The sequence below is a fragment of the Oncorhynchus nerka genome, linkage group LG20 (assembly GCF_034236695.1).
Source record: "Oncorhynchus nerka isolate Pitt River linkage group LG20, Oner_Uvic_2.0, whole genome shotgun sequence".
NCBI classification, from domain to species: Eukaryota; Metazoa; Chordata; class Actinopteri; order Salmoniformes; family Salmonidae; genus Oncorhynchus; species Oncorhynchus nerka.
The window spans coordinates 44,878,295-44,889,419 of NC_088415.1; the positions used below are offsets into that span (position 1 = coordinate 44,878,295).

The window sequence follows — 11,125 nt, forward strand, 5'->3', positions numbered from 1 at the left end:
CTGTTAATTCCAGTTCTCCTCTCGAACTCTGTTATTGTGCCAGTGTCATTGTGTCTTACCCTCCCGCAGTGTGATATGAATCTGGGTAGTTCTTTCTGCTAGCCGTCACCAGGAGTCCTTGGTATGGTCCCCCCAACAGGCCTCAGGGACTGGATTGAGTGACTTCACCTGTAATTCACCTGTAGTGCATAAAATCTTGGACATACAGGTTTGGTTAACGAACAGTTTCTCATTTGTTCTATCTTTAACTTCTATACCTACTTGTTAGCTAATAAAAAAATTGCATCAGTTAATTATCCCGTAGGTCACATCCTATCCTAGAACACAATTTACCCATCCCCCTTTGTTACCTGGCTCTGCCCAGGTAACAACCTTGCCTACTCGTTATGGAAGCGCTTCCCCATTGGGAATCGAATTTTCTGAAATTTCAAGTGCACCACGCATAGTTTATGATAAAAATCAAAATGTCATAAAAATTGACATCCAATATACCAAATTAAAGCTACACTCGTTGTGAATCTATCCACCAAGTCATATTTGTAAAATGCTTTTCGGGGAAAGCATGAGACGCTATTATCTGTACCATGCAGCCTCACATACTGCAACGTCACAAAAACAACAGATTTTTCGTTAGCGCTCGCAAACGAAAAGGCTGAAATAAAATATAAAACATTCCTTACCTTTGACGAGCTTCATTCTTGGCACTCCTAGATGTCCCATAAACATCATTTAGGGTCTTTTTTTCGATTAAATCGGTCCATATATAGCCTAGATATCGAGCTAGGAATACCTTGGAATTGGAGGAAAAAATTAGCATTTCATAACGTAACGTCATTTTTTAAAATGCCAAAAGTCGACGATAAACTTTCACAAAACACTTCGAAATACTTTTGTAATGCAACTTTAGGTATTAGTACACGTTAATAAGCGATAAAATACCTCAGGAGGCGGTGTGAAATCGTTAGCTTGTCCGTGGAGAAAAATATGTTTGGAAATGGTCGCTCCAAAATCTGGGCGGTGGCAGTAGGAAAGTAGTTCCCTTGTTTGGGTTAGACCAAGAATCAATTGCGAAACTAATGACGTAACTCTAGACAGCATGGGGAAGCTGTAGCCAATGAGAACTCGGCTCTATTTAATTCTGTTCTCTGTAAACAATTGCCTGCAGGCGCGGAAGAATATATTTTTACATTTTCAGTGAACAGATTTTCATGCACTATTCGACCGAAACGCACGTTCTGTAAATGGCACAGGCGTGATATAAACAGTTTTGGAAAGGTCTGACTGTTTCCTAGCCACACACACTAACCAAATGAACGTACCATATTCCTGGCATGAATAGCAGGGCGCTGAAATGTTGCGCGATTTTTTTTTAAAGACTGCGAAAATTCGCATGCTCCATAACAAGTACAATGACTTAGGTAAGATTAGTAAATTATCCTAATGTCTGACATCATCATGTAGGAGCCCCTTTAATTTTCCACATGTCCAATTCTCCCTTGGGCGTCCATTCATGTCAATCCTGTACCAATACTCTGTCAAGTTTCTTATCTACTTTAAAGAAGTATCTGTGCTACTTATATATTTTCTTAAATATATATTTACCGATAACCCTTTTCTCTCATATCTCTCAAATACCACTAAGCTTCTAACTGTTTGACTTTATCTAAAATCATTGATTTTAGAAAAAACATGTCTATGAGTGGCAATCTCTAACGTCCTTAGATTGATTAAGGAAATGTATCTTAATCCTAACAATAATCCTAAATCATCACAGATGTCCTACATTCCTGTTAAATTTAATACTATTAAAAAAAACTCCTAATAGTCAAACAAAGTCATAACAAATGCTAACCATATCCAAATCCTTCCTATACTAACAAGCTCTTTCCTTTAGGGACCCTCAGTATTCTATCTGACAATAACATTAATTTAATATATGTTGCATAGTGTGGAATACCTTATCTACAGTAATTTATCACCCCTAAGAACTGAAACTTATTTTACTATGTAATTCCCTGCCCTATTGGCTTAATATATCTCCTATCCAAACCTCAATGTATCTTATCTTCCCCTATTTATTCTCAATGATAAATAGGATTTTTTCTCTCTGTTATAATACCAAATCAATAATAGCCCATTCAAAAACTTCACAGCTAATATTGTAAATCAGAATCCTGAAACACTTTCTCTTCAGTGATTCAAACAATAATTCTAAACCCCTAACCAAAACTCCATTATAATGAATTTACCTTAAAACTAGTAACTCAATATGACCACATTCATTATACAAATGACTCTCCCCTGAGGCTGATCAGACCTCAAAAGACAGTCATGATAAGGTCACTAAGTCATATCACCCTTTTATAGTGATGTTCTATACTACATTAGACATATTAAAGAACCCTTTATCCTTAAAATAAAATTCACTTGTGTAATTAAAACTCATTACCTAAAAAGTTCCATATGTGAGCGTGCCTCTTTAAAATACCTTTGCACCAAAACGAATAGTCCTAACAAATGTTTTATGTGTATATATTTGCAAACCTTAATGATTAAATCAAAACTTCCAGGCCTTTTTCAATTTGGTTGTTTATGGCCTCATTCTCCCCGAGATTATCATCCCAGATATTTAATAAAAATGTAACGTATTTTCCCTTGGCTCCTTCAACTCACATGTTTTTGATAACTTCCATCCATCCCGGTATAAAGAATCCTTACTTAAACACACCAGAACAAATGCTTAATTAAGTTAAATCAACTCCTTGAATAACCAATCATCAGTAACCAAATAAACAAACCACTTTTATCAGCAAAAAACAAACTATACAAAAACTCACTACTATAATGCTTCAGATGACAAAATTACTCAGAGACTCACGTTTACATCTCAATAAAACAAAACATCTGTGTTTTCCTCAAGAAAAAACAACTTGCCCCTGTTACAGATGTCTACGTATCAGGGGAAAAGCTCTAATAACCAAATTCAACCTAGCTAGTTTCCCGAAACATATACAATTATGTTTTACTATAGAGGTTGCTTTTCAACATTAATACCCTAACATTGTTTCACATAATGGAAACAGTGCTCAAATTCACTGGTGTTACATAAACAATCAAACCAGGAATCAATAACCATCAGAATCCATTATCACGATGTTTTACGATTCAGACATTCAATCTCCCTTTCTCATAGCCTAATACAGTCCAAATAAACGTCACAAATCGATGATGCCCACCTAGCGAATCAGCTGCTAGTTTTTAGCATCTTTCCTGACGACTCACATACTCCTTTTAAAAATGTATTTGGACATTGGCTCTGGCAGCGCTGAACAGGCGAGGCGCACTGAAGGCCTGGTGCGTGGTGCTGGCACTGGTGGTACTGGGCCGAGGACACACACAGGAAGCGTGGTGCGGGGAGCTGCCACCGGAGGACTGGTGTGTGAAGGTGGCACAGGATGGACCTGACCGTGAAGGCGTACTGGAGAGCCTGAGAGCAGGACTGGCACAGGACGTGCAAGGCTAGGTAGGTACACAGGAGGCCTAGTGCGTGAGGCTGGCACAATTTTCACCAGCCGACTAACACGCACCTCAGGACGAGTATGGAGCGCTGACCCAGGTGCCATTAAATCCCCGACACGCTCCGTCGGGCGAATATCGTACTTAAAGCACCAAACTAGCAACTCCCTCATAACTCTCTCCTCCACTTTCCCCATTAACTCCTTCACAGTCTATGCTTCACTCACCTCCAACACCGGCTCTGGTTCTGGTCTCCTCCTTGGCTCCTCACGATAAACAGGGGGAGTTGGCTCAGGTCTGAACCCTGACTCTGCCACACTCTCCTGAGCCCCCCAATAAATCTATGGGGCTGACTCTCGGGCTTCCATCCGTGGCGCATTGCTGCCTCTTCATACCAGCGCCTCTCCGCTTTCGCTGCCTCCAGTTCTTCTTTGGGGCGGCGATATTCTCCAGGCTGTGCCCAGGGTCCTTTTCCGTCCAATATCTCCTCCCAAGTCCAGAAGTCCTTTGATCGCTGCTCCTCACGATAAACAGGGGGAGTTGGCTCAGGTCTGAACCCTGACTCTGCCACACTCTCCCTGAGCCCCCAATAAATCTTTGGGGCTGACTCTCGGGCTTCCATCTGCGCCGCCGTGCTTTTCTCTTCAACTCCATTCTCCTATAGCCCTCCTCGCACTGCTCCAGCGAATCCCAGGCGGGCTCCGGCACTCTCTCTGGGTCGACCGCCCACCTGTCTATTTCCTCCCAAGTCGTATACTCTAAACTTTGCTCCTGCTGCCTCTGCCTGTTACCACGCTGCTTGGTCCTGGTGTGGTGGGTGATTCTGTTACGGTTTTCTTCCGTCGAAGGAGAGTCGGACCAAAATGCAGTGTGGTAATTTTGATACATGTTTAATGAAGATGAAAAACGAACAAACAAAAACAACAAACGGAATGTGAAAACCTATACAGCCTATCTGGTGACAACTAACACAGAGACAGGAACAATCACCCACGAATTACTCAAAGAATATGGCTGCCTAAATATGGTTCCCAATCAGAGACAACGAAAATCACCTGACTGATTTGAGAACCGCCTCAGGCAGCCATAGACTATGCTAGACACCCCACAAAACCCCAAGACAAAAATGCACCACAATAACCCATGTCACACCCTGGCCTGACCAAATAAATGAAGACAAACATAATATATTTCTACCAGGGCGTGACACCAATTCGCTAAATTTATAAGAACATTTCGATTGGGCACAAATCTATCGTAATTGTTTCCCCGTTATTATTCAGAATTCATTTGATTTAAGTTACTGTCTCGTCTTTGATTTAGCATTTTAATTACGGCTCTATTCCCAATATATTATTCCCAACAGATCATTTAGTGAACAGACATCGTCTTGCATCAAAATTCGCTTCGTCCTTATTTTAAGTTGAATGAATTAGTCTTTCAATTTGAACCAAACAAACTATTTAAAACGTTCAGTTTATATCTTATACCTATACTAGTGACTATAACTTTCTCTGCAAAACAATTAGTTTAATTACAACCAAAAACTCAGATATATATATATATTTATTTAGTTTACGCCTCAGCTGGGAACCGAACCCAGGACTGCAGGTTGTAAGATTGCTACGATAATGATCCCCGTTACAACAGTTATTAGCCAAATAGTTCCGCTTGTCTTATCATTTCCCCCGCATAGCGAACACGTACAATGCACACTAACAGACTGAAGTTGAAGTCATAAGCTTACATATACCTTAGCCAAATACATTTAAACTCAGTTTTTCACAATTTCTGACATTTAAATCCTAGTATAAAAAAAAACTGTCTTCGGTCAGTTAGGATCACCACTTTATTTTAAGAATTTTGTAATGTCAGAATAATAGTAGAGAGAATTATTTATTTCAGCTTTAATTTCTTTCATCGCATTCAAACGTTTCGGGGTAGACTTTCACAAGCTTCCCACAATAAGTTGGGTGAATTTTGGCCCATTCCTCCTTACAGAGCTGGTGAAACTGAGTCACGTTTGTAGACCTCCTTGCCCGCACACACCTTTTCAGTTCTGCCCACAAATGTTCTATAGGATTGAAGTCAGGGCTTTGTGATGGCCACTCTAATACCTTGGCTTTGTTGTCGTTAAGCCATTTTGCCAAAACTTTGGAAGAATGCTTTGGGTCATTGTCCATTTGGAAAACCCATTTGCAACCAAGCTTTAACATCCTGTCTGATGTCTTGATGTTGCTTCAATATATCCACATAATTCTTCTCCCTCATGATGCCATCTATTTTGTGAAGTGCACCAGTCCCTCCTGCAGCAAAGCACCCACACAACATGATGCTGCCACCCCCATGCTTCACAGGTTGGGATGGTTTTCTTCGGCTTCCAAGCCTCCCCCTTTGTCCTCCAAACATAACGATGGTCATTATGGCCAAACAGTTCTATTTTTGTTTCATCAGACCAAAGGACATTTCTCTAAAAAGTATTATCTTTGTCCCGATGTGCAGTTGCGAACCGTAGTCTAGATTTTTTAATGGCAGTTTGAGCAGTGGCTTCTTCCTTGCTGAGCGGCCTTTCAGGTTATGTTGATATAGGACTCGTTTTACTTTGGATATAGATCATTTTGGACCTGTTTCCTCCAGCATCTTCACAACGTCCTTTTCACACCAAAGTACGGTCATCTCTAGGAGACAGAACCCGTGTCCTTCCTGAGTGGTATGGCGGCTGTGTGGTCCCATGGTGTTTATACTTGCATACTATTGTTTGTACAGATGAACGTGGTACCTTCAGGCGTTTGTAAATTGCTCCCAAGGATGAACCAGACTTGTGGCGGTCTACAATTTGTTTTCTGACTTTTCCCACATAAGCATACTATTTATCAATGTTACCTAACTAATTCTGATTCTGCTATGACAGTTTACAAACCCGGAGACTTATGTTCTCTGATCACACCATACAGATTCGAGCTGAATCTGCTATCTTGTTCTGTGTTAGCTAGAACGCTTTTTGTTTCACCACTTTCACCTTTTGGTTCCTAAGTGTTAGCATAAGACTTAGAAATCAACAAAAAGACACACAAAACATAACAGTATTAACAATGTGGTAAGCGATGCATAATTACATATGCATGAAAACCAAAGTCTGAGATGATGACAATTCCCACTCTCTCTTCACCTGACTCTATGCCTCCAGGATACTTTTCTGCTGGGTTCCACAAAAATGAAAGTCATGTCATTTTCACTTTGTTCCCCATTTCAGTCGATAGGGACCTGATATGCAAGTGCCTATCCCTAATCAACGTTACATCCTCTTGAGGTAACTCAGCACTTCACGTCAATGCCTTCAACATGTTGTTCAGAGTACAATTTCCCCTACATCTATCCTCTTTCATATGATGCATTAACCAAAAAAGCAGCTAATCCCAACCCAACTATGATGTTTAAAGTAGCTCCCAACCCCAACTGCATGTCTTACAGTGGAATCTATAGTCTCTCTCTCGCTCCACTTCCTCTGTCATGGTGTCTTCAAGCTCACCCATTATGCAGCTGGACCTCACTTCATGTGAGAACTATGCACCCCCCAAGGAGAGACATGACGATCTTTACCGCTGCAGGTGCTGTAAGGAGTAGTGTGTGTGTGTGTGTGGCCCAAACCAATGCTGTCCCAACACCCCCGCCTGGTGTCTCTTGATGTACACTCAATCTCCAGAATTCAGCCCGTGCCCTTGGTTATCTCTGCTTTCACCTGAGGATATACACACAGGGTCATTTCCTGACAACATTATGGCAAGATCACTCATTTGTGACATTTGAATAACGGCATCAACTGTACTCCCATCGGTCTCCCAGTTACCAGTTACCAATCTATGTGGCACGAGTCCCTCATAAACTGATATCCCAACAATGCTACTAAAGTAAGCCCTGCTACTACCAACATGGCCCATGACCATAGTCTCACAATTACCCCTCATTTGCTCAGTAGTCCAGTTCCATGTTTGTAAATATTGCATCTTTCGCTACTGTTAGAGGAAATTATAGTTGAAATGATTAATTATGTATACATTTTTGATTAGAACCATTTATTCTAATACTATTATGTTATGGTATGAAAGGTATGGGTTCTTGGTTAAGCTGTTACTGAAAATGTAAGTAAAAACAAATTAATTGTCTGTACCTTGCGGGTTTAAGGGGTAGAGATGATATAGCTTTTCAGACAGATAAGAATGTTTGGGTTGAGTTCCATTAGTGGAGAAAAGTATATCTTTTAGACAGTTTGGAATGTAGTTTTATGAGGGGAGTAGAAGAAGATCTCAAGACCTGAATACAATGCGCTATTGTGGGGATGGGAGAGAGTGTGTAAAACTGATGACGTCATTTTATGTTCTCTCTTTATAATGTAATGTTCTTTGTATTTTGGGTTAGTACTCACTTGAATTAAACGCTGTTTACCTGGCTTTTAAGACTGGTCTCGATCTACTTCATGCATAATTAATGAACTTACACCTCATTAATGAACTAGAAACGAGTGCGAATTTGATTTTGGCTACAAAATACATAGGAATTTAGAATTCCTCTATCAGCTACTAGTACTGCTCCTTCAGTTACTGTCCCTACCGCAACTGCCATGATAATAACTCCTGCATGTAATCTGTCAAATGTTCGCCGGCTGTTAGAAACTGGGAAAGGAATTAATGCGTTGGGAAGAATATCCAACCTAACAAAACTCGGAGTCACAGGTTTCCTGAAAGCTTACCATAGTGTCTGAAATGCCTGAAATGTGTCTGAAATGCCACCACTATCTCTTCTACTCTCACCATGATCTGGGTATGTGTAATGTTCAATTAAAACCCCATATTGTGTACAGTTAACACGCTAGTCACTATTCCTAATGCATTTCTACAGTTATAAACATACACATTCTCAAATCAATTGGTCAATATACACCATTCCCTCCTCTGGAACAATGATCACACTTATGTTCCACAAAACCTAAAAACATGTTGACTTGAGAATGAAAGAGGAATAAAAAGTTGAATAACTTAACATTAAAATTCTGAGTACACGGTAAAACAAAAAGGAACAAAAAACGTTCATGGTTGTCCCAAGCTATCATCCAGTGATTCCCCTAACAAACCACCTCCCTTCAGGATGACACTTAGAGATAAGGTTTCTTGGAGACTCTCTCGGCCAAATACATTTTAGCAGCGCCTCCACCCCTCGCCGCTCTGTAGCAACTCTCTCTCGCTGTCTCCAAATCATAACTAAAACATTTGATAAATTATCCACCCCAAATTTAGAATAACAGTCCTTAGTGCTTACTTTGTGTCTAGGACTTGAATTCCAGCTTCTCAACTTAGCACACATCATCCCTGTTAGAATATACATTTATTAACAACCTTTTATTGCCAGTAATAACTATTCTCATTTACAGCCCCCCCTTGTCCCCGTTTTCCTGTCACGAGTGGCCTGGTAATGAAAGATCACTATCTCAATGTCTTATGCTGTTTTATGAATTATTACATTAATATTTTCTTAATAACATTATCTCTACGACAAATGTCAAAAAGCATAACAACATACTATTACTGCTAAAACCAATTTCAAAATTAGTCCATACTCCCTTATTCTACTGGTGACCTCTCAGAAGAGTTACTCGATCATGAAGTTAGCGCCTAACCCCTCGCAGAATCCCACACTCCAGTATCCCAATCTGGTGAAATTTGTATCGAAACAAAAACACAAAATGAAATCAGCAATTGCATACAGTTGAAGTTGGAAGTTTACATACAATTAGGTTGGCGTCATTAAAACTCGTTCTTAAACCACTCCACAAATGTCTTGTTAACAAACTATAGTTGGAAAAATTACTTGTTTCATGCAGAAAGTAGATGTCCTAACCGACTTTACACAGGGAATTTTTAATAGGATTAAATGTCAGGGATTGTGAAAAACTGAGTTTAAATGTAGTTGGCTCAGGTGTATGTAAACTTCCGACTTCAACTGTACGCCCCCACCTCACAACACAACTGATTGGCTCAAAAGCATTAATAAGAAATTCCACAGATTCACTTTTAAGGCACACCTGTTAATTGAAATGCTTTCCAGGTGACTACCTCATGAAGCTGGTTGAGAGAATGCCAAGAGTGTGCAAAGCTGTCATGAAGGCAAAGGGTGGCTATTTGAAGAATCTCAAATATATTTTGATTTGTTAAACACATTTTTGTTTACTACATGATTCCATGTGTTATTTCATAGTGTTGTCTTCACTGCTATTCCACAACTAAAGAAAAGGCCTTGAATGAGTAGGTGTCCTAAAACGTTTGACCGGTAGTATATATATATATATATATTCTTATTCCATCCCTTTACTTAGATTTGTGTGTATTAGGTAGTTGTGTAATTGTTACATTTTGCTGCACTGTTGGAAGTAGTAGCACTTTGCTACACTCGCAATAACCATGTGTATGTGACCAATAAAATGTGATGTTTCATACACAACCCCATATTGCAAGGATCTGTACACAATTCCTGGAAGTTGAACATTTCACACAGCCATTGAAGAGGAGTGGGACAATGTTCCACAATCAACAGCCCGATCCACTCTATGCGAAGGAGATGTGTCACACACTGCATGAGGCAAATGGCAGTCAAAACCAGCCTCTGACTGGTTTTCTGATCCACGCCCTATTTTTTTTTTTAAAGGTATCTGTGACCAATACAGATCAATATCTGTATTCCCATTCATGAGAAATCCATAGATTAGGGCCTAATAAATGTATTTCAATTGACTGCTTTCCTTAAATGAACTGTAACTCTGTAAAATCTTTGAAATTGCTGCATGTTGCAATCCTATTTTTGTTCAGTGTAGTATGGTCTACAGCTACAGATGCCAATCCTCACCAACTAACAATAACTGTAACTAATTTACAACATGTAGGATCATTCTCATTGTACAGATGTCTGAACAAGGCTCAAATGCAATATAACAACAGGTAGCCTACTGAGTGGTGGGTCATGCCAGTGCACAGACATTGATTACACAATGAATGTACACAGTAGTAATGGTTTACATTTCAAGAGCTTAATACATTTTATAAATGAATGTGGTAAAAAGGATGTCAATAGGGATAGGAGGACACTACCTGATCAGGAAATACTATGGTCACTAGTGATCACATGTTTTGGAAAAGTTACAGTACTCTACCACCTAGAGGGAAGCAAGGTCAAAATGTACATGTTCAAGCCAAAACAGAAATCCTTATCAGAGTTAAAGCAAAGTTGTTCACATAACAGCGTTTTAAATACAGTAATGTCTAACACAGGGTTTTATGGAACTTTTTAAAAGGAACTGCATTGAAGGCAGAAGTATTTTCTCACAGAAAATTACCTTGAGACCACAACAACGATTTAATACTTTAGAGAAAAAGCGCACACTCGTGCTGTTTCCTCTTCATTCAGCTTTACAGTAACCAAGGTGAGGTGAATAGTATAGCGGAAAAGTACAGATATCTCCAAGACAGCACAAACAGATCTGGGACCAGGCTAAATATCACCTACACTATCTCCACAATATAAAATGACAGGAAGTGTGGCATTGGAATGATTTAAGCCTTCC

The 11,125-nt window shown here is 39.7% G+C and overlaps 1 pseudogene; it reads right to left on the reverse strand.

The window, feature by feature from the left end:
- LOC135563101 (uncharacterized) overlaps window positions 1-4,404 on the reverse strand; it is a 15,969-nt pseudogene extending 11,565 nt beyond the window's left edge.
- Between the last annotated feature and the right edge of the window lie 6,721 nt (window positions 4,405-11,125).